Below are 25,121 nucleotides of genomic sequence, written 5' to 3'. Positions count from 1 at the left end.
GTTCAGTCCTGGCTGGCAAGCCCATTTTAACAGGGGGCACCTTGGGAAATGTACATGAACATGAGAAAGAACATTAGAAAATGGGGCAAAAGTGCTGCCATCATAATCAGGAGAACTAATCCAATATACAGCATGTCTGAATGCACCCGAAGAGTCAGATAAATTGAGGGGCGGAGTATAGAAGATTTCAGGTCCATGATACAGAGGTAGAAGAAATGAGGATTCAACTGTTCGAGCCATTAAAAAAACAACACACCACAAACCCCATTACACTCTCCTAGCTCACTACATCCTCATGTAATCTACACTATATACTTTGGGTGGGGGGTGGACAACGTCACAGCCTTTCTTAGAAGTATTAACAAATACGTTCACCCTACAGTCTGTCTGAGAACACAAACGCTCCCGTTAATCATGATTTCTTCTGTACAGGAGTGCAGAGTGAAAGCAAAATTGCACATGGGGAGTCCTGATCACTGCCAAGAAATACTGTGTTAGTGAGAAAGCGACAATCACTAAAGTGGGAGCATAGCAGCCAGCTTGCTCTGGTCCTCCGCAGGGGTGCACAAGAAAGGCAAGTCAGTTGCTGCAGCACCTTGGAGAGCTCCTAGTGAGCTCTGACAAAGGTTGGAATTGACCAGAGGGATTCTGAATTTCTGTATCCAAGTTAACCTCTCCTAGGCTCCACATCAGAGATTCTTAAAGGCCTGAAGGCAGGCACTCCAATACACATAAATACCACACACCTGGTGTGCTCCCTGCACCACTGAACTGGCGAGCAACTTTGAGATACAGTGCTCTCAGGGGAAGACAGCTGTGAGGGACCTGGATTCTATTCTACAGGCTCTAGTGCTGTGGTACCTGGTTCAGTGGGTTCCTGCCTGCCAGACTAAGGTTCCATGGTACCCTGAAAAGCAGAATTAGGGTGAAAATCAGTGCTCTGGTCTGGCTCCTTTGTCAGTAATACTGTAGCTTCCAATTTAGTGTCCTAGTCACTGCCAGACTCCAGGGACATGACAATAATATTGTTTGTTGCAAAGAGTTATGGGGTTCCAAATTAGAATGCCCAAATCACTCCCCTCTAATAGGAAAGTCAGGTCTGAACTCTGGTGGCAGCTATGTAGCCAAAATGAAACCACTGAGAAATCTTATTGGTTCTGATTAATGTTTCCTCTAGGGGCCTCGGAGGCTGGAGGTGGACTTCAGAGCAGGCCTGTCCAAGAATCATAGGTTTGTACAACCATCTGCCATCAGCAATCCAAGGCAGTTATGTCAGGTTTTGGAGTGGTCAGTAACACAAAGAAGTTCCTCTATTCAGCAGCAGTCAGGGGAACACAGCAGGCTATTTCCAGGAAGCTGACAAATGCCTTTCTTTCCCCAGGCTCAACAAATCATTCTCAGGCATCAGAGGACCTCAGCAACATGGGGTGGTAGTGTGAGCATGCCGTCATATACAGACACATCACACAGCAACCTAGAATACTTGCCCAACTCACTGGAATGTGCAGGGCCAGCACTGTTTTTAAAAATCCCATGAAATATCTCTGGCTTCTCACATTTCAAATTTATTCATAGATGCCAATGGTCCATATTTATTTAAAGGAAATGGGAAGGAGGAGGAACTGCAGTGTGCAATCTCACACAAGAATCTGGCAGATGTGCTCTTCACACCTAGCCAATGCCCCACCCCCACCCCCATTCTCCTGAAATGAATATGTTAATTGACTTAAATGCACAAGAGTTTAAGACTGCCTGCTGGCTAATGCTCATGTTGAGCCAAAGAACTCGTATTATTGCAAGGGCAGGGTTAAGGAGGTAGAGAAACCGTCAAGCTGGGTTAAACCAAACAGTGGGGCAATCCTAACTCTTACCTACCTAAATCAGGCATGTTTAGAGCTATCGGAAACCTAACTCAAAATCCACTGCCGCTGATTCCAATGTTGGATATCACCACATTTAGTACCTGAGAGCCCCCTTCCCCCCAATTTTGCCAGTCTTACGCTTACCAAAAACATTCTGACTTTGCTATGAACGTCCATCAATATTTTCACTGGGGGAGCTGCTCTAAAATTTGATTCACATTTTGCTTAAGATGACATTTCCATGCCAACTCTTTTTATAATCTAAAATGGAATAGATTGCTGAGTAGAACTGCAAGAAGGCATTCTATATTCTATGGGCATACAAACTAACTAGGTGTCTCTGGGCAGACTCAGAACTTTGCAAGACCAGAACCAGATGTGCTTGATTGGCCTTTTGGCAGGCCAGAGTTGTTAGAAGAAGAGGAGGAGGGGGGGGAGGAGTTTGGACTTGATATCCCGCCTTTCACTCCCTTTAAGGAGTCTCCAAGTGGCTAACAATCTCATTTTCCTTCCTCCCCAACAACAAACACTCTGTGAGGTGAGTGAGGCTGAGAGACTTCAAAGAAGTGTGACTAACCCAAGGTCACCCAGCAGCCGCATGTGGAGGAGTGGGGAATCGAACCCAGTTCACCAGATTACGAGTCCACCGCTCTTAACCACTACACCATGCTGGTTAGGATGGGAAGACATCAGTAGGTTATTTATAGACTAGACCTGGCACCTTACAGTATATTGCCTGCTTCTGTTTATTTGGATGTAGGCAACATGCATACAATCAATGATAACTTAACCTGGAGCCAGAACTCATTGCGTTGAGGTTTGAACCTGTTTTCAGTCTGAGGGCAAGACCACAGACTATCTGAAATGGAATGCAAGCGGAAGTGCCTGCTTTGGCCAGGATGGAAGACCCAATATCTCCAATGAGGCAAGAATCTGGCTATAATGCCCAAAACTCGGGGGGGGGGGGAGGCTACTTTGAATTGCTCAAGGTAAGGCGATGCAGCTAGAACTGCAGTTTTATAGAGGCAAAGACCAACCAGCAGCTAGTAGCTACTATAGCTAGTAGAAATCTAGCTATAGATGGTCCAGCATATCTTTGAAAAGGCTGGCTGCAGAACTACTGATATAGCAGCCTTGTTAAGACTTGCAGTTCCTGCCTTGGGCCCAAGAACCTCCTTGATGGTACCATGAACAGTGACACTGTCTTGATAACTCTCGGCCGAGAACACAAGAAGAATCCAATGCATCGTCCTGTTTCTCTCCATGGCCAACCACACAGCTATGGGAAGCCCATATGCAGGACCTGAGTACAACAGCACTCTCCACACTTATGATTTCCCAGCAGATGGTGTTCAAGGGGTGAACTGCCTCTGATTCTGGAGGCAGTATACAACCATGGAGAAGACAGACTTCTTCTCCATGAATATGACTAATCCTCATTTAAAGCCATCTCCATTTGTGGTCATCACTACATCTTATGGAGGCAAATTTCACAGTTTAAATATATACTGCGTGAATGAAGTCCTTCCTTTTGGCTTGTTCTGAATTTGCCTTTCTTTTCTTTCTTTCCCCCTTTTTTTTGCAGCTGCCACACGCTGGGCAAATGTTTTTCTTCAGCCATCCCCCAACCCACCCTGATGCACAAGTGTTCTCTAATCAATGAGACAAGGTGAAGTGGCTGCCTCAAGTGGCAGGTTCTGAGTGCTGCTCAGAGTGGATTGTAAAACACAACAATCCACCATAAAGTTCTCTTGCACAAATCCCACTGGAAAAAAATAAATAAAGGGAACTTCATTTAATTGGAGCTTCCCCGTGAGAGCTTTGTGGTGGGTTGGGCCCCAGGTTAGAATTTAGAATAGGCAAGATCTAGGCAATAATTCCCATGGATTCTAATGCATGTCTTTATTCTTTCCTGTTTCAATTAGTGGGACTTTTAAAGAGCCTAACTTGAGTTGACGTGTGCTGTATCTGTGTCGGAGAGCCATTTGCATTTTTTTGCCTTGGGCACCCAAATGTCTTGAGCCGGTCCTTCTTGGTGATGGTGCCAGAGACTTCATTGGGTAACTTTGATCCAGTTACACAATCTTTTTTTTCTGCACTTCTTTGTTGTTTCCTTTGCCTTTTGTTTACATGCTGCGGGGGCCTTGGAATACAAAGAACTGACTGATTTAGGTTAATACAGATCCCAGAAGCCTATGGTGAGGGGGGAAATGTTGTTTCTTGAGGCACACCCTGGAAACACTTTATTAACATACACAGGAGTATTATACTGAACTGGAAAACTTCCATGAAACTCATTTATTCACTTATCTTGCCATGAGTTCCCAACTGTATTCATAATTTTGAATACATTGTAAAATCCAAACTTAAAGCCTAAATGCCAAGGGATCAGTCTCTTAGAGCATCTACATCTTCATCCTGCTTTCTCAAATGCACTGTGTTCAATTTGATGCTACATATAGGAGTTAAAACTCTCTCAGGCATATTTAATAGCCTGAACAATTTTATTTACTTGAAGCTTCTTCCAAGCCAACAGTCAATCTCACGAACAGTTCAGCAGAGAGACTAGGCTTGGGCAAGGGAAAGATGGTCCGCAATTCAGATAACTGTACTCTGAAGTCTGCATATCCATCAATGGAGTTTTTGACGTATTCCCCTGCTTTTGGGTGGAATAATAACACTCAAAATAGAATTAAAATCAAGGAAGTGTGGTCTAGGGTGTCGAGCAAAAAAAATCTCTGCATGCTGCACTATGAACTACCTTCAAAACTCAAGAGGCGCATCAGAGGTTGTTTGCAAAGCATCATGGGTAGCAAAATTCAGAAGGAGGCAAAAACAGGCTGGTTTTGCTTTGAAGCTGAAAGTCAAGCAATCGCTGAATGAGTTTGCATGCTACGAAAAGGGTGTGTTAAATCTGTATTGTATGAAGAACATTGCCAACAACTCAATTGTTGCCGGAAGTCATTTGTTTATCAGTTAAGCCTCTTCAAAGGAGAAGAGATGGAACGATGGGAGAAATCATGGTTTGGGAAAAGAGAAGAAAAGGATTAGAAACTGGTTTTGAAAAAGGATAACAGGGCCAGAGGCTGTTTAAACAACGGCAGGACTGGCCCTACCATTAGGTAGAGTAAGGAAACTGACACAAGAGGTTGATGTTGGGCAGGACAGCAGCTTCTTGGCTGCTCCTCCTAAACACCCTGGCTGTACCTAACTGTAGAGGGACAGCTGTGTGTGCCATGTGGCATTCCAGCAGCTCCATAACGAGCCTGCTGCCGCCAGGTACAATGGAAGACTCTATTCCATTGCCAGGAATGAAATAAGCTGCTAGTCCAGTTGGACACTGTACATTGAATGATGGGTGCCCCATCTTGTGCTTTGCCTCAGGCAACAAAATATTTTGGGCCAGCTCTAGCCAATAGGACTGTCAAAGCAACAGTGGGCCAATGCCTACACACACATAAGTCATCTCACGCATCCTAAATACATCTAAATGTCTGATACACACACACACACACAGACAGACACACACACACACACGACTTGCCTTCCACATTCCAGTTGTTTGCAACAATGGATAACAACATTGCAGAATCGATATACTGTATCAACAGCTACAAAGCTTGTTGCCTCATAGAGATCTGTGCAATGAGAGTGTTCTTTAATAAGGGATGCACTGTGTTTTCCATAGAGTTGTGATGAATTGAGACAATTATTTAAAATCCTTCAGAGTTTTGTTGACACACATTCTGGTCATTTGTTAGCCGAGGCAGAAAAAGAGCAACTTATAAAACTAGAAAAAGCATTAGAAAGAAAGGGGGAGGAATGGTTAACTTCATTGTAAATAAGGTCTTGAAAATATACCACCTGTTGTTTTATAGGGTTCCCCTCCCCCTTTTGTTCTTCCTAAGATAATTAATCATTGACACATTTGGCAGCTGAGTACAACACAACACATAACAGTGCATCATGGTAACTGAGGAACATATTCCACTTAGGGAAGATAGAACTGTGGGGCATATAAAACATTCACAGCTTTCAAGCGATATGCTGGGGGGAGAGGGAATATGCTGGCTGCAAAGAGCAATCATTTGTCTGATGTCTGCCTTATCATCTGCGAGTTTCCATAAATATGGAGAGTAGTTTTAGCAACCAGATTCACAAGAATAATAACATAATCATAGTATGTTGAGAGGAAAAAGAGTGCTGCAAGATTTTGAAAAATCTGAGTAGGCTGGAAAGAGATACGAAAAGCAGGGATTCCAGAGGTTCAACAGATTGGTGATGTTGACTTCCCTCCTTGCTCAGGGATGCACACATGTGCGCGTGCGTGCACACACACACACACACACACACACACACCAGATCCACCACGAATGACTTCTAGCAACCTCCTAGTTCAAGAGAAGCAGGCCACTCTGCATCAGTTGCTGGAGAAGAAAAGCAGGAGAGGGCCTATTGCCCTGATGCCCAGCTTGTGAGCTGTCCTTAGGCATCTGGTTGGCCATTGTGGGAAACAGGATGCTAGACTAAATGGACTTTTTGTCCAATCAAAGATCTTGTGAACTTATGAAGAAGAAGCTTGTCCCAGGAGGCATTACAGAGAACCCTCTCTGTTCTTTGAAGGGCCACATAACAGGGGTCATCAGCCTGGTCCCATGGGCACCATGGAGTCCACGAATGCTTCCAGCTGTGCCACTGAGTAGGTGCCCCAGACATGCCCGTGCGCGCGCACACACACACATCATAATAGAAAATAAGGGACAAGTGGCCCAGCCTTGGGAGAAAAACCTGTGAAGTCTAAGAACTTGCCTGAAAAGTTAAGCCAGTCTAATCCAAAACAACCAATAGAGTAAGTGAATTTAGAACTCAGGAGAGAGGAGCTCAGAGTTCTCCAAAAGCACTCCTAATTGATGGCCCATTTGGAAATCAATATGATCACCTCTTTGGCTACAATCCTATGCACCGTTTCCTTAGAATAATTCTCTTTGGACTCAGTGGGCGCCACTTCTGGGTAAGCAGGCATAGGACTGCACTGTTTGGATTTAAGTCCTGTGCCAAAAATGTTGTCCCATTTCATGGCACTCTTATTAGGCCTTGAGAGTGGACACCATATCAGCTATCTAATGTATTTGTGGGGAGCTGGCACATGGAATTTTGCTGGTGGTTGTTTTTACTGTGAAGAGGGGCTTTCCAGGACACATATCACTGGGCTTCCCTCACCCACCTTCCTTAAAAAAATAAAATATTTTTTTTCCCCATTGCTCCAAAATGAAGTATTGGGAGGAAAGGGAAAGGACAGCCCCTTCAGAACTTTTTGTGGCTGAACATTTGCAATATATATACATTGCTGACACCACTTACCTCAAAATGCCTCCTAGAAACAATTTTGCAAAGACTTTTCTTCCCACCACCTAAAACTCCCCCCCCCCCCATTACAGGGATGCCAGCTTGAATAACATGAGGGGCAGGTAAGCCCTGCTCCTCATAATCAATTACAAGATGTGGCACACACACACGGGGGGGGGGGGGAGAGAGAGAGAGAGAGAGAGAGAGAGAGAGAGAGAGAGAGACCATTTGAATGGCAATGCCCATCAAATGGGGCAGGGGGAGGGATGCCCCACTCACATATTTTATTGGGGCATGGGGCAGAAGAGCCCCCAATCCCCAGGAGTTGGTGCATATGTACCCATATGTATAATTTTTACTCCCCTGCCCTTTCACAAACAATAACAGCAGCTGCCAAAAGTTCACATCTGAGAAGAAATGATAAGAAGCTTACGATCTTGGTTTTGACAATGCAAGGGATAACCAAGGGAGAAAAGGAAGGAACTGGAAAGACAGGAGCAATGTAGAATGCCCTGGGACCCAATGAAGTTATGAACACTTCAGTTTCATCTTGACCGAGAATAAAGAGTGCAGGATTAGGGGAATGGCTTGAAGAAAAAGAGAGAGGTGGAGCATGCAAACTGTCCTATACCATGTCAGACCACTAGTCCACCTAACTCTGTATTGTTACACTGACAGGCCGTGGCTCTCCAGGGCTTCAGAATACGGACCTCCACCAGCACTTCCTGGAAAAGTTGGGAGTTTCTGTATGCATGCAAAGCAGAACCTTTTCCACTGCCCCCTTCCCTTCCTGTGAAATGGGATCACACAGGTATTCAGGAAAGATATTCCAGGAATAAGGGGCAACATAGGGGCAGAGTCTTTCACTGCAGCTTCGCCACACATTCATACATGGGTTCCCTGTGCTGCATGGGGCGCTTGCACACCATTGCAATAGGAATCCACAATTCAGGCACTGCTTAGCTAGGCTCTACTTCTCTGGTAATGAAGCACACACACTGACCCTCAGACTCAGAGCCATGGAAACCAGAAGAGAACACAGCACTAAGAAAGGGAGGTGAATGAGTTTGTTTTTATGACCGACACCAACAAAATGCTGATGAGAATAGGCAACCTGTAGCTCCCTAGATCCCTGACTGATGCCCATACTTGCTGGAGTTAATGGGAGCTGCATACCAACAATATCCCCATCTCTGTTCTGAAAAGTTAAGAACAGGGTTAGAGGACTAGAGTTTCAACAACCCATGCTTCTATCACAGTATCATTTCATTACAGCCCCCTATAAAATCTGCTGTAACACCCTGCACACCAATGGCAAATGCATTCAGTGCTTGGCTTCTCCACTGTAAGAAGCTGCAGAACTGCCATGGATTAGATGGTTTGACACTCTGCTGTGAAGCAAGTGACCTTGGCTTCCATTATATGTCTTCAGGACACAGCTTGAGAGCCAGTCAATTATCTAGCCGTGGTGTTTGTGTAAGGACAGCATGGCTGGCAAAATTGGACACCAGTGGTTGCCAGGTGAACTTTGTGTGCTGAGCACAGGGGATGAAAACACAGACCTTTGCAGCTAGAAGAGAAAATTTCCCCAGCAAGCAGCCATAATAGAGATAATAGGATTGATTCTGTATTCAAGCCTTTGCAGCTTTGTAAGTCCTTTTGCACAGCTCAGGGCTGGGTGGCAAAACATTTTCTATCTGTGAAGACACCTGGGCTGGAGTAACAGGAACAAAAGGGGCTAGATTGGCCTCATTGTTCAAAATATTAGCAGAGGAAATAGAATGTGGGGTTTTTAATAGAGGCTGATGTTGTAATGGTGTCCATGCCATGATGCGCCTTTTGGGTGGTGTTTCTGGGCCTGTGTAACACTCTCCCCACTAGGGATGTCAGAGAATTTTGACCAAAACAGAAACTGGAGGATAAATTGCCACTGTTCATTTATTTGTCCCATGTCTGGAACAAAAATCAATCCAGCAAATATGATTGGTATTCACTGCTGTTGCTTTCAGTCTGCAAATGATACATAATTAGGTTTTTTGTTTTCCCACACACACACCCCCACTCCATTTGCTTTGTGTTTCCTGTCCTTTTGCACTCTGAAAAATACCATGCACTTTACAAAACATGTGCTGAGCTGCCTTGGCCTCTTCTGTGTCAGCATCCTACAGGGGTCGAGATGCCAGCTGGCTAGCCCCCAGCTGGATCATGCCCTTCCGGCCATGACGATCCCCAATCTCTGATGCGACATAAATCAGCGACTCAGATTTCAAAGCCTGAGCACACTATATTAGCAGAGCATACTGCGCAAACAGAAGTGGCATGAGGCTTGTGGGAAGCGTTCTCACAAGCTACAGATTTATGAAGCATAAATGAGGACAAAGAAAACATGTCGTCTGTCTTTCGTCTCCTCAGAGAGAGAGAGTGAAAAGCAAAAGCTATACACACAACGGAAGTTCCCAGCAAGCTGTGCTGGTATGTAAACAGCCATGTGACATGCAACAGTTCCATGTCAGCAACTAAAGGTGGAATGCAATTTCCCAACATTCTGAGCCAGCTATAAGTGTAGAGAGCCCCAGTGAGTCACTGATAATTTAGAAGGCACAGGGGAAGCAACAGATACTTTCCTTTCACTACACTGGTAAATCATTCCCATTAAAAAAACCACATCATTTGTACAAAGCAAGCATTAGGTAAGGGGAGGGAGGGCGCCTTCAACCAACTGTCATGCACTCCTTTGGGGGATGCCATGGGGCTGATCCATACTATTGTTAAATGAGAAGAGGACATCATGTGGACAACGAAGAGATAATAGAGCTATAGGAAGCATACCACCCACATTAAAGAAAAGTAAGGATGACCCCATGACATTCTGGTTTGAGCAACATCCCTGGTTCCAGGCACCTCTCCTTGCAGGAACCATCGAGTGCACAATTCCTTGGAAATTCCATCAGGTCATATTTTAGAGTTAGAAAACAGAGTGGCTGATAGTCTATACAGATTTGGGGAGGGGATGTTGTACAATGGGAAGGGGGAATTCCTCACATTGCACCAATAACCTATCCACAGCTTTTGCTGCAGCCCGGAACAAAACCAGGTGAAAAATATTTTATTTATCTCTACAGAGGTGCCCATGCACCAACACATTTATCTGTAGTTTGAGATCAGGCAGCAATATAGCTGTCTTCTTTAGATTAAAAGAGGAGGGGGTGGGGAATTACGCTGGAGAGTGGGTGGGTAATGAGGATAACTGAAATAGAGTCTTTATGCTAAATAATGTTGCTGCCATGGTGATCCCTTGCCTTTCTGTTTTGTACTGTGTCAAAAGCTCTTGCCTACTTCTTCTTTTTGCATTTGAGTTCAGCTCTTTTCCAGATGCAGTGGTGGCAGTGCAGTTTTGGCAGCATGTGGAACAGCAGGGGCAGCAGGAAGCCAGTTGAATGTGATTAGCCTACAACATCAAGAGCTGGACCAGGGGTTGTCAACCTGGTCCCTACCACCCAGTAGTGGGTGTTTCAGGATTCTAGGTGGGTGGTAGGGGGTTCTACGGCACAGGCTGAATCCTGCTTCCATCGAGGTGGGTGGTAAAGAAATGTTGGCTTCAAGAAAGATGCATTAGTGGGTGGTAGGCATAAAAAGGTTGACTACCCCTGAGCTAGGCTATGCACACAGGTTCTGTTGCATCATCATCATTATCATCATCATTCCTAGCCTAGGAACAAACCAGACTCTGAATAGTTCTTTCAATATCAGCTCCTCTTCAAAAGCACATTGCCTTTCTGCTTAAGCATCCAGGCCACTTTCAGGAGTTTCATTTAAGAAGTCTGCATTTGCAAGGATCAGATGTTACTAAGTATTCCATTCAGGCAACTGTTGGTCCCACCAACACTGCAATACACTGTGTTGTTTACACTGAGGCACAGGCAGGGGTGTGTGTGTGTGTGTGAGAGAGAGAGAGAGAGAGAGAGAGAGAGAGAGAGAGAGAGAGGGGGGAGGAGTCCTTAAGGTCCAATAAAGAGGGCAAAATTTGTTGGGTTGGTAAAGTAATAAGCACTCGGTGGAGCTCTCCATTGTTACAGAGCAGATAAATTAAGAATGACTGGAAGGGAAGAGAATACAAGCAGAGCCATTGTTGAGGAGGCTTGCTGGGCCCATGCCCAATTCAAGGTGTAAGGTGATAAATGGCTTAGGATCCAAATACATTAAAAAGCGCCAACGCAGTATCAACCATCTCTAGCCCTACGTCCAGCAGGGGAGGTCCTGTTGGTAATGCCACCACTCAGGAGTAGGGTGCGTGTGTGTGTGTGTGTGTGTGTGTGTGTGTTGCCTGCTGACAGGGCCTTCTCAGTGGTGGCTCCACATTTGTGGAATGCCCTCCCTCGTGAGAGGCATCATTTCCCCCCGTTATTCCTTTTTGATGATAAATACATCCCTTCTTACCCAGGCATTTAATGGATGGAAGTCCTGTACCATGCAACCTAGAAACTGCTAGTTCTAGAGTAGGTGTTTCCTTTTAGTAGGTTGTTTTTAACTGTTTAGGCTAAGTTTCACCAACACACAGTGCCAGGAGACACAAGGACAAGAACTAGGAAATGCCAGGCCTCTGCTCTGCTTCCCCTTGTGGTGAGTAACTTAGGGCTGCAGACCAGGGACATTCCCACTAGGGCTGGGGTAAGACTCTCAGCCTTGGAGGCCAAATGCAGCCTTCTGAGCCTCCAATCTCTCCCCAGATGTCATCCCTCACTGGCGCTGCTTTGTAGCCCAAGTGATTTTTCCTGGTTGAAATGTGTCCTTTGCACTCTGCTAACACCTCTTCCTTGAATGAAAGGAGTCTGGAGAAGAACATGTACAAAGCGGCCTACTGTACAAATATTTTGCACTTGCGGCTTGTACATGTGTTGCTGCAGCCATTTTTGTCCTTGACCTTGCACATCACCCTTGGCAGGTTGCCCAGAAGAGATTGTGGCCCTTGGCTATATATATATATATATATATATATATATATATATATATATATAAAGGTAAAGGTACCCCTGCCCGTACGGGCCAGTCTTGACAGACTCTGGGGTTGTGCGCCCATCTCACTCAAGAGGCCGGGGGCCAGCGCTGTCCGGAGACACTTCCGGGTCACGTGGCCAGCGTGACATCGCTGCTCTGGCGAGCCAGAGCCGCACACGGAAACGCCGTTTACCTTCCCGCCAGTAAGCGGTCCCTATTTATCTACTTGCACCCGGGGGGTGCTTTCGAACTGCTAGGTTGGCAGGCGCTGGGACCGAGCAGCGGGAGCGCACCCCGCCGCAGGGATTCGAACCGCCGACCTTTCGATCGGCAAGCCCTAGGCGCTGAGGCTTTAACCCACAGCGCCACCTGCGTATCCTCCTTCCAGATTCCAGGGGGACTGTCAAGACCTCAGGGTCTGACTTCCTATCCTCACAGAACAAGGCTGTGGATGTAGATCAAGAGACAGAATCAGCCCCAAGTATTCCTTCTGCACTCCAATCCAGACAAGCCAATTGGTCTCCTCTGACCTGGGCAGGCTAGAAAAGCTTTCAAGTGAAACTTGGGTACTGCTTGGGCAAAATCCAGCTTTATCTTGTCTGCCTGGCTCTTATTCCTGGTTTTTATTCCTCTGCCTGCAGGATTACCCTCCCCACCTGGACCCAAACTCAGGGACTCCTGTCTCCTTCTCCCCATCTTGCCAACAATCTAGGTTACCTGTATCTTAACATCGTGACACAACTAAACCTTAATTGCCCTGCAGTTGAAAGACAACCTCCTCTTGGCAATCATAAAAGCAAGAAAAGGGAGCCAGGTCCTACCCTCTAAAGATAACAAAGACATCAGGGAATGTTATCAGCCTGAATGGATTTTGGCCACGACGCAAATTGGATTTCATCTGCATAGAGCAACCTAATTTTTCACTCTGTTCCTACTGCCACTGAAGATACAATTTCTCACCTTGAGCTTCCGATCCCACAGCCTGCTCCTTGGCACTGCTGAGCATGTATGTGCAGCAGATGTCTAAAAGGGGCACACGTTCACTTTTGATGGGAATGCTCAACTTACCCCTCTGAAGAAGCTTTCTTGGCGTGGTCCTGCCATGGCATTGCAAGCTGAAAGGCAAGTAGAGGAAAGCCGCATTAGATTAAACCAAAATCAATGGGCGTATGTTGGAGATACATTAGAGTGGGCATGCTCTCAAAGGGCTGAGGTCACTTCTAGACTGTCAGCATTTTACAGGAAAGATTCAAGCCCTTGCTAGAAATTCAGGTTCCTGCAATCAAAGCAGATTAAAGTGCTCTACTGCCGTGGAAGAACTAGCTAACGTTTCTTTTCTTTTCTTTTAAAGAACTTTTTGCAGTTAGGAAAGTGGTGGGGAAATGAACTGAAAAATGTGGAATGAATGAATGATTAACAGGAAGGTGTATAAACAGTGTGTGAGCAAATCAGGATGAATGTTCCTTATCATAGAATTCCTCTTCAAACAACTCTGAACAAGAGCACAAAGTACTAGCTGCTGGGGAAACGCAGGAGATGGCTATTACACTCATGTCCTGCTTGTGAGCCTTCCTAGGCAACCTGTTATCACGTTGCTGTTGTTGTTGCTTGTGGTGGTGTTCATCCTGTTGGCCATTGGGAGCAATGGGTGCTAGACTACAGCAAGAAGAGCTCTCCTTATGTCCTTAAGTTGTTCTTATGAGTTTTTCTCCCTCTCCCGTAACACTTAACATGAACGTACGGCAAAACTGAATGTTGGAAGATTCAGGATAGACAAAAGAAAGTACTTCTTTACACAGCATAAACAATGGAAATCACTCGCACAGGAGGCAGTGATGGCCACCAATTAGATGGTAAGATTCGACAGATTCATGGAGGAGAAGGCTATTGACCCGCCCTTGTGCTTATGTTTTGCCTCTGCAGTGGAGCTTCTCAATACCAGATGTTGGGAACCACGGGAAGGGAGCGTGCTCATGTACGTAGGACCTCCTTGAGGGTTTGTGACACGCATCTGGTTGGCCACTTGATGAGCCACTGGCTGATCCAACAGGCTCTTCCTACGTTCTTATGGGAGGGGGAATTCCAGTCTTGCTCACATGCACCAGGAACCATCTCCATGCTGTGTAAACCTATCGACATGCCAAGGGTATACCAAACATGATAGCTTCCTTGGGACAGAAAGGGTCACAGGTTATGGTGCCTTCAGGATGCCCCTTCCCTGTGCTTGGGCCATCACATGACTCCGAGCACCTCAGGCTGTAGCTCACATGATCCAGCTGTAAGGAATTAAGAGAACATCCTTTTGCAGAAGTTCTTGCAGGTCTAGAACACATCCGACTTTAACTTGACAGCTTTATTCCAGTAGTCTCACAGCAGATTTCTCACCCAAGAGCTTCACTTTCCTTCACTCCTCATTCTATTATTTCTCACCTTTTCCCACCACCATTTCTGCTTTCTGCCAAATGATTGATTAATTCTGAAGCGCAGTCTCTGAGTGTTCCTTTCCTCACCTTTGCTATTGTGTGGGGATTACACCAGTGAAGCAGCATCTCTCAGACCTGTCCTTCTTATTAACCTTTTGCATTGTTTGGTGCCCATTTTTCCTTTTGCGCAAGAGATACTGAATCTGACCTCATGTTAGCCAACCAGCTTTTTTGGTCCAGGCGTAATTGAAAAATTCTCGAGTCCCGAATGGAAGTGTTTATTGGGGTCAAAAACTTCTGACATTCCAGATCCCAGAAATGTATTAAGTTATTTGGTCTACCTGGCACAAGGCTATTAGGGAAGAAACACAAAAACCTACAAAACTACTTTCTTTTTTAATCACTGTAGAATCTTCTGAGTTGCTAAGAGCATCAGAGGCCCCATCTGCACTACACCTTTAGAGCAGTATCATACCACTTTAAAGAGGCAAAGTATCCTGGGAACTGCAGTTTGGTAAGGTTGCTGAGAGCTGAAAAGAGACTCCTATTCCCCTTACAGATCTGATTTAACAATCCACCCCTTTCCCTAGGAAACTGGGAATTGTACTTCTGTGAGGGAAACATGGGTCTCCTAAACTCTCAGCATCCTGAACAAATGGCAGCTCCCGGGATTTTTGGGATTTCCCATATTCCATGACTGCTAAAATAGTAGCCACAGTACACTTCCGAGCATTGGCTCCCAGTATGTTTCTGAGCACAATTCAGAGTGTTGGTGTTGACCTTTAAAGACCTAAATGGCCTCGGTCCAGTATACCTGAAGGAGCATCTCCATCCCCATCTTTCTGCCTTCTGGTGGTTCCCTCACTGTGAGAAGCAAAGTTACAGGGAACCAGGCAGAGGGCCTTCTCGGTAGTGGCGCCCACCCTGTGGAACACCCTCCCATCAGATGTCAAAGGATATACAACTATCTGACGTTTAGAAGACATCTGAAGGCAGCCCTGTTTAAGGAAGTTTTTAATGACTGATGTTTTAATGTCAGATGGACGGGGTATAAATTATTATTATTATTATTATTATTATTATTATTATTATTATTATGCCTTAAATGTATGGTAAGGATGAGGCCTTAGTCAGCTTGGTGTGTCCAAATATTTTTTTTTTGCTTCGATGCCACTGTTTGTACTTCAAACTAAAAAGTGGTCTGGTCAGTTCCTTGCTCATATAACATCTCTTGTTAGTTATCAAGATCTTAGTTATTTTTCATACAAAAAAATAATTTAAAAAAATGAATTGCCAGAGATCTTGAAGAACATAGCCCACCTTTTCTGAAAATAAATATTTGACTGGAGGACCTGTGGTCTCACTGTATAAAACCACATCTGCCACAATACATTTAAAGCAGTATCCTATCGCTTTAAACAGTCATGGGTTCCTCCCAAAGAATGCTGAGAATTGTAGTTCGTTTCCTGGGAAGTTGGGCTGACTGTTAAACCGTTCTGCAATTTGTAGCTCTGTGAAGCAAACAGAGGTCTCCTAGCAACTATCAGCACCCCTAACAAACAACAGTCCCTGGGATTCTTTGGGAGAAGCCATGGATGGTTAAAGTAGTATTGAAGTACTTTAAATGTATGGTGCAGACGAGACCATCAAGCAGGGTACAGATTACCTGTGTAGCAGGACTATATAGAGAACAAGCAGACCTGTTCTAGCACTAGATCCGATCTAATTTAACAAAAAAAAATCTGTCAAATCATACAACATTTACGCAAAATGTAGATGACACACGGTAGCATTTCGATGCCGTTTGGTTATTCTGAATGAAAAAAAAACTCTAAAGACTCATAATAGAAGCAATTAAGAAAAAGCAGAACTATAGATCTACTGCTCCAGATATTGTGTTATTGCAAGTTGAAGCATTCATTAGGATTTAAGCTACTTTTGTGTATTGTTTTAATATACCTTCACAGCATGCACTCTAATGGCTCCTTAGCAGCTATTAAAATGTAGGCTGGCTACATGAATTAACAATAATATATGCTGCCTATTCTACAGCTCCGTAACACCTAATGCATTTATCCATAGCCTTTTTATTATTCTTAACACAGAATCAGAAAGGAAACCATAACCCTGTACTGGCAATGTATGTGCCCATGTAAAAGGTAAAGGTAAAGGTACCCCTGCCCGTACGGGCCAGTCTTGACAGACTCTGGGGTTGTGCGCCCATCTCACTTAAGAGGCCAGGGGCCAGCGCTGTCCGGAGACACTTCCGGGTCACGTGGCCAGCGTGACATCGCTGCTCTGGCGAGCCAGAGCCGCACACGGAAACGCCGTTTACCTTCCCGCTGGTAAGCGGTCCCTATCTACTTGCACCCGGAGGTGCTTTCGAACTGCTAGGTTGGCAGGCGCTGGGACCGAGCAGCGGGAGCGCACCCCGCCGCAGGGATTCGAACCGCCGACCTTTTGATCGGCAAGCCCTAGGCGCTGAGGCTTTAACCCACAGCGCCACCTGCGTCCTATGTGCCCATGTAATGTATCTCAAAAGCTGCGGTGGAAAGGGAAAAAAAGCTTTCTCTATCAAAAGCATTTACATGTGGGTCTCTTTTGAATCTGAATTCCTTCAGCTCGCATTTCACAAGTCCCAATCCAGAGCCCAGCTAATTTTGCAATATATATATATATATGGCAATCCGTAAATAAAATCCAGTCACTGCAAAATTATTCCTGGTGATATTATTCCTGGAGTGGACTGAGGAGGGAAAGGAGGCAATGAACACCAACAGCAACTGCTTTCTTCCCTTTGCTTTTGCCTGTCTTCTGTGCCCAGACTCTTGGGCTAATTCGTAGAATAGCTAATGGCTCCTGTGAACAACTAAGGCACCCATTCCACAAGGGAGGCTGCCACATCCTGTCCCTGCAGCAGAGGCGTTAACAGGGTTGACCCTAGGAGAGGTCCCTGGGGGTGCCTACCTTGGCAGCAGTGGCACTGCCACCCGCTGTCTTCTCCACCGTTCCTGCTGCCTCACACTTTTAAGCTTAGCTGCAGTAGGAAGACAGCGGTGGCAAATGGCACACACCAATGGCAAGCAAGATTTCAACCACCTGCTGTCATTTTAGTTTAAGTACCTTCCCCTCTAGGAGTGTCAATAGGTTCAGCCAATCAGATGACACTTTTGAGGTCACAGGGGCAATGACGGCTCCAGAGTGATGAGGGGGCAGGGCTGAGAGGGCTTGGCCATTCCCCCTTACTTGATTGGACCTGCGACACCAAAGGCAACATCTGATTCGCTTTGCTTGCCACCACTCTCATTTGAAGGGAAGGAGAGTAGATGGCTACAGCCTTGGGTGCCAGCACACAGCATTCTAGTGCACTGCAATTGCTACTGCTTATCTCATGGGTCCAGTAGTGATATATGGAAGTGAGAGCTGGACCATAAAGAAGGCTGATCACCGAAGAATTGATGCTTTTGAATTATTATTATTTTATTATTTATTTTTTTATTATATGGCTAAGCCGCTTCTGGCGAACCAGAGCAGCACACGGAAATGCCGTTTACGTTCCCGCCAGAGCGGTACCTATTAATCTACTTGCACTCTGACGTGCTTTCGAACTGCTAGGTTGGCAGGAGCTGGGACCAAGCAACGGGATCTCACCCTGTTGTGGGGATTCGAACCACCGACCTTCTGATGCTTTCGAATTATGGTGCTGGAAGAGACTCTTGAGAGTCCCATGGACTGCAAGAAGATCAAACCTATCCATTCTGAAGGAAATCAGCCCTGAGTGCTCACTGGAAGGACAGATCCTGAAGCTGAGGCTCCAATACTTTGGCCACCTCATGAGAAGAGAAGACTCCCTGGAAAAGACCCTAATGCTGGGAAAGATGGAGGGCACAAGGAGAAGGGGACGACAGAGGATGAGATGGTTGGACAGTGTTCTCAAAGCTACCAGCATGAGTTTGACCAGACTGCGGGAGGCAGTGAAAGACAGGAGTGCCTGGTGTGCTCTGGTCCATGGGGTCACGAAGAGTCGGACACGACTAAACGACTAAACAACAACAATCTCATGGGTAGGCAAACTAAGGCCCGGGGGCCAGATCCGGCCCAATCGCCTTCTAAATCCAGCCTGCGGACAGTCTGGGAATCAGCATGTTTTTACATGAGTAGAATGTGTGCTTTTATTTAAAATGCATCTCTGATTTATTTGTGGGGCATAGAAATTCGATCATTTCCCCCCCCCCAAAAAAAAAATATAGTCTGCCCCCCCCAAGGTCTGAGGGACAGTGGACCGGCCCCCTGCTGAAAAAGTTTGCTGACCCCTGGCTTATCTGCTGATTCTTTGGGGGACTCCCAGGCTGTGATGGGCTAAGGCCTTTAAGCCTGGGCTAAACATGTCAGTGTACCACATGAGTAATGACAACCAGGAGGCACAAGCACATGAGCTTCTCACACAGCAATGCATGGAGTAGTCTCCTCTGAAGGAAGATAATTCTTACTTAGATAATGCATTCTACATTTTGGGGGTAGAAGAGTGGACTTCACCTCTTAATTAAAAACAACAGTCATCATCACCTAAGTTTGGCCAACACTGATGTCGAGGAAGAAGATTCCAAGCATTTTTTTATTGGAGAGAACAGCTTCACCAAGAAACAAAGATTTGTTATATTTATTGAGTTGATACATTTTAGCTGTGAGTCCTGGAAGACATGCTCTCTGCCTTGCAGGCATTTTCCGTCTGGCCTGGGAGAGCAGGGCCCTGACTGACTCCAGCTACGAAAGCTGAGGTTGCTGAAAAGACTGTTGGGGGGGGGAGGGGGGCTGTTGCCGTTGCTGCTGTTGGATTTCTGTATTTTTATTTTAGATCTTTTGATTTACGTGGAAATTGTTCAGATTGGTTGTGCATTTTAAAATGTTTTATTTCTTGCTTATAACCACTTTTGCTGTGTCGTAGTTGTGTATTTTTTCATGTTGTAAGCTGCCTTGAGCATGGTTTGAACTGTGGAAGGGCGGAATACAAATAAAACTATCTATGTATGCATGCATGCATGCATGTAATATCACTTGCCCAGGACAATTAAAAAGTTTCTTGGTGACTTAGAAATTGAATAAAGGGAAAGATTGTGGAAGAAAGGGGTCAAGTTTGCCGCATGTACTGTGTTAAAGGAAAATATAATGAAAATGATGTACAGATGGTATTTGACTCCTGTAAAATTAGCAAAGATATATCATAACTGTGACAAACTATGTTGGAAATGTAAAGAAAAGGAAGGAGCCTTTTATCATATGTGGTGGACCTGTCCCAAGGTGAAAGACTTCTGGGAAAAGATTTATAATGAATTGAAAAAAAAATGTTGAAATATATATTTATAAAGAAACCAGAGGCCTTTCTTCTTGGAATAACAGGTTTGGAATTGCCCAAGAAAGATGTTAAATTATTTTTGTATGCCACAACTGCTGCTCGTATTTTGTTAGCTAAAAAGTGGAAAACCCAAGAATTACCAAAGATAGAAGAATGGCAGATGAAGATGACAGATTTTTCGGAGCTAGCCAACCTAACCGGAAGAGTCTGCGACCAGAAGGAGGAGGAGTATCAGGAAGAGTGGATTAAATTTAATGATTATTTAGCTAAATATGTTAAGTTAAACTAACTGAAAACAGCTTGCAGATACTTAATTGGCTTAGGATTTTAATTATGTTAAGTGATGAATTAATATGTTTAATTTCATATAGTGAAGATTTAAGGATGTTAATGTTTAAGTTAAATTTTATAAGAATTGTGACTTGGGAAACCGTTAAAAGGATATGCAATGAAATTCAACCAAGGGGAAGCGGGTAAGTCACTTAACAAAGTTAATAAGTATAATTTTCAATACAGTTATGATTTTTGTTTGTTTGTCTTATGTATTTGTTTGTTTGTTTATATTATTGCAAAAATTTGAAGGGAAAAAAAGAAATTGAATAAAAATAGATTTAAAAAAATATTAAAGCCAGTGCTTTTATTCTAAAAAAATATTTAGGGGTACTCTCATTTTCCTACTCATATTGAAATATTGCCCCTCAAGGAAGCCAAACTTAGATTCACAAAGTGTTTAGTGGTATGTGTATCACTGCGTACCCCCAGAAAAAAGGACTGAATAAAGCTATCACCAAAAGAAAAACTTCAAGATCCACATTAGCAACAGCAATAATAAGAAGATCAGCCACATATGGCCATGATAACCAGCACAGTGTAAGAAATGCAAGGAGACTTTAATTTGCTGCAAGTCAAAATTCAAAATCTTGCCACATAAATAGCTAAACTGTGTGAATTCGTGGTCAGCAGTATAATGAAAATTAGGCAAATGATACAAATGCTACCTGACCTAAAGAAACAAAAGTCAACCCCGATATAATATGTGTAAAGTCCTTTCAGCCTGAGACGTGATAATGGATTGCAAGATGGTGCCCCAGCGAACAGACTGCAAGCTTAGAATGGTGAAAAGTGGAAAAATTGAAGTACAATCAGCCGCAGCTCAATATGCAACATGATACAGACAGAGCTTTTAAAGTGAGTTTTGACCTCACTTGTTCCCAAACTTCTGTTTCTTGATATCTCGGCGGTGCTGTAGATTGAACACACAACAGTGGTTTGCTGAAGTAACATTTTCTGCAGCTGCTTCCCATTAAAAATATTATTAAGGTAAAGGGACCCCTGACCGACTCTGGGGTTGCGGCGCACATCTCGCTTTATTGGCCGAGGGAGCTGGTGTACAATTTCCAGGTCATGTGGCCAGCATGACTAAGCCGCTTCTGGCAAACCGGAGCAGCGCACGGAAACACCGTTTACCTTCCCGCTGGAGCGGTACCTATTTATCGACTTGCACTTTGACGTGCTTTCGAACTGCTAGGTTGGCAGGAACTGGGACCGAGCAACAGGAGCTCACCCCGTCGTGGGGATTCAAACCGCCGACCTTCTGATTGGCAAGTCCTAGGTTCTGTGGTTTAACCCACAGTGCCACCCACGTCCCTAAAAATATTATTACCGCCCCTCTTTCTCCAAGTAGTTTAGGACGCTGCTGTACTTCCACCCATTTTATTCTCACAACAATCCTGTGAAGTAGACTAGTCTCTAGTAGATTGTGAATGTCCCAAACTCAAGCAACAAGCTTTTTGTCCCAGCTGTTATTGCACCAACCTGCTCTCAGGCTACGCCCAGGGATGCAAAAGAATTTATTCTGGGTAGGAATAAAATGGAGGAGTGGGCTTGGGGGAACCACTTCTGAAGAGGGCTCACTTTTTGTTAAACTGCATAATATATATTTTTAAAAGCTAGCACATGATGGCGAAATGCCTTGCCGTCCTGCTTATGCATTTGTTTGCTTAATATCTGTTTTATTAGTTACCATTAAAACAGACAGATGCAAAGGAAGATCTAATAACTGAATTGCAAATACATAATTCCACATGCAAATAAACTGAAAAAGTAAAACAAATGCAAGTTAATAAAGGAGAATATCCCTTTTTAAAAACTGACTTGTTCCCAATGGACACACAAACACAAAAACCCAGTTGTTCTTAATTTTAAAAAGAACACTTGGGGTGAGTGGGGAGGGGACTATTGCTGCTGTAGCAAAAGCAGAACGTCTTCCAGCCCCTTAAAACTAGCAACTTTATTACTGCATAAGCTTTAATGAACTAGAGGCAACTTCATCAGATGCAAACTATCCACTTACTGCATAAACAGATCACACAACGTAAGGAATGTGTGGTGGGAGCTGCAGGTCTACACAAGCTAGCTCAGTTGCCACCACGGCTTTACCGGAGTTACATGGGACGCGGATGGCACTGTGGTCTAAACCACAGAGCCTAGAGCTTGTCAATCAGAAGGTCAGTGGTTCGAATCCCCGCAATGGGGTGAGCTCCCGTTGCTCGGTCCCTGCTCCTGCCAACCTAGCGGTTTGAAAGCACGTCAAAGTGCAAGTAGATAAATAGGTACCACTCCAGCGGGAAGGTAAACGGCATTTCCGTGCGCTGCTCTGGTTCGCCAGAAGCAGCTTAGTCATGCTGGCCATGTGACCCAGAAGCTGTACGCCGGCTCCCTCGGCCAGTAAAGCGAGATGAGCACCGCAACCCCAGAGTGGGTCACGATTGGACCTAATGGTCAGGGGTCCCTTTACCTTTCCGGAATTGCATACAACCCTTTGTTTTCAGATCATGTACAAATGTGTCATAGGAGGCAATCTCTTAGAACAGGTGTGGGAAGCCTTTGGCCATGCAGGTGCTGAACTTCAACTCCCAGCAGCCCCAGCAAGCATAGTCAGGAATGATAGAAGTGGCAGTTTTGGCGCAAGCTTGTTTTCTCCTGCTCTGCAGAGCAGAACTCGAACTGATGGCTTCAAGTGACAAGAAAGGAGATCCTGACTCAACCTCAGGAAGACCTTTCTGACAGTAAGAACAGTGGAACAGACTCCCTTGTGGGGAGTGGACTCTCAAACACTGGAGGTTTTTAAGAAGCGGATGGATGCTTTAGTTGAGATTCCTGCATTGGAAGGGATTGGACTAGATTGCCCTTGGGCTCCCTTACAACTCTACAATTCTACATCTGGAGAGCCAAAGGTTCCTGACACTTGTCTCAGAATAACACTTCAGTGTGCAAAAGAAGAAAAATCCTACTTTTGATATGGTTTCATGAAATTTCTCAATTAAGGCTGCAATCCTCAGCACTCAGATAGATAGATAATTTATTACGGTCGGAGACCAACTTATAAAACACACTTGGGGGTACAACCCAGAAGGAAAGCAAACATTTAAAACAATGTACAACAATAAACTTAAAATTTATAAATATGATAAGCGTATGGACACTTAAAACTTTAAGATAAGCTACCACAAAGAGATGACCCAGGGTGACCCATGGAACCAAGTTTGGGGATTTTCTTAACGAACTAGTCTGGGTTGGGGGATGGTCTGCGCCTACAGATCTGTACACAGAATCTGGTGATCATCTGGGTCGTCTTATGATCTTTGCCTAACAGGCAAAGGTCAAATTTTTGCTTTTCTGGGAGGTCAGTGAGCCTCACCAGCAGGGGATCAATGGTCTCACTACGTGCCTCTTCATGAAAGGGACATTTAAAGAACAAGTGCTCTGGGCTTCCTATATCCCCCAATGAACAGACACAAAGTCTCTGAGCATATGGGACTTTTTAAAAGGATCCTTCCAGGACTGGCGAGGGCAGAGCCGAGCTTCACCTCAGCACTCATTTCTGGGATGGAGGGACTTCTGCCTGAGTAAACCTGCATAGGTATATACAATGTAAATGTTGTGGTCCTAATATAACAAATAAAAAACTGTAGTTACCAGCTACTTATGGAGCTTCTGTTCACAAAAAAAGAAGATACACTGTGCATGTCTATATGTTCAGAGGTATCTCCTGGGATAGGAAGGGTCTCTTTTCAATCTAGTCTTAACTCTGCTTAGAACAGTTGTAAATATTTTGTGTTGCCATGTCTGCAAAACCTATGTGAATTAGCCACAAAGGCATCACAGTTTCCTCGCTTACTACACCATGCATGGGAATAAATAATCAAAACCACTCCTCCCAGGGTGTACATTGCACACAAAGTGGTCTCAAGGATGAGAAGCGGGGAGGGAACTTTTCTAGAAATCGGGGAGAGTGGGCATATTTTGCTCCCAACACGATGTAAACAGATGAATATTCAAGCACTTCTGAAGGGATGCAACTTCTTCAAATTGGAACACGGCAAACTTTCCTCTAGTTAGTACAGTCCCTGACAACACGAAGCACAAACAGTTCCTCTCAACGGCATCAGCACACTGGATGCAAACTGTCACTGCTAAAGCCGGCATAAAATGAGAGCACAAAGAGCAGCCATTTGCTAAAAATGAAGAAAATGGGATCGCTAGAGAGACAGTAAAGTAACGTGGAATGTTACTTAGAAGTTCATTACTTCTAGCTGATGGTCATCAGCTGACCTGTGTGGAACGAGTCAGTGAATTCAGTCCAGTTCCTTGACAACAATCATTCACACACTACCAGGACTTCCACCCAGCTAGTATCGCCGCAGGTAGCAGCAATCATCTCACAGTATGATGTTGTTGCACCTCCTTTTTGAAAAAGAAGAGGGCAAGAATGGTAACACAGCACACACAGATATCTGCAGAAGGCCGAGCCTTTGTGTATCTAATCCCCGGGACAAAGCGAACATTTCCATTCCATCTCTATGGATTTCTCAGGACAGCTTCAACCATGTAGCTTTCCAAAAAGGGAAGGTTGGCAGATGAGTCAAGACCCTGCATGCTTCATGCATAACAAGAAGCATCTATGGCTGGAAGGCAGTACAAAAAAGTGGGAGATAGGTTTTTGCCAAGGATGCCATGAAAGTCCTCTGTGTATGGTGAGGACAGATCTGGCCTGCCTAGCTTTCTTGCGGCACAACAGCCCTGACTGATATTATATGGATGCCCTAGACAGACTGGTGACCTGCTCTATAAAATTTGCAG

At 44.7% G+C, this 25,121-nt stretch overlaps 2 protein-coding genes across 5 annotated transcripts in view; one reads left to right on the top strand and one right to left on the bottom strand.

Moving 5' to 3' along the window:
• FHIT (fragile histidine triad diadenosine triphosphatase) overlaps positions 1-25,121 on the bottom strand; it is a 1,061,423-nt gene that overhangs the window by 397,874 nt on the left and 638,428 nt on the right. The window lies entirely within an intron of this gene.
• LOC307208816 (uncharacterized protein) overlaps positions 1-25,121 on the top strand; it is a 481,810-nt gene that overhangs the window by 282,746 nt on the left and 173,943 nt on the right. The gene's annotated exons all lie outside the window — the stretch shown is intronic.

The sequence above is a fragment of the Podarcis cretensis genome (genome assembly GCF_951804945.1).
Source record: "Podarcis cretensis genome assembly, chromosome: 2".
Classification (NCBI taxonomy): domain Eukaryota; kingdom Metazoa; phylum Chordata; class Lepidosauria; order Squamata; family Lacertidae; genus Podarcis; species Podarcis cretensis.
This window is presented reverse-complemented; position numbering and strand designations above follow the sequence as displayed.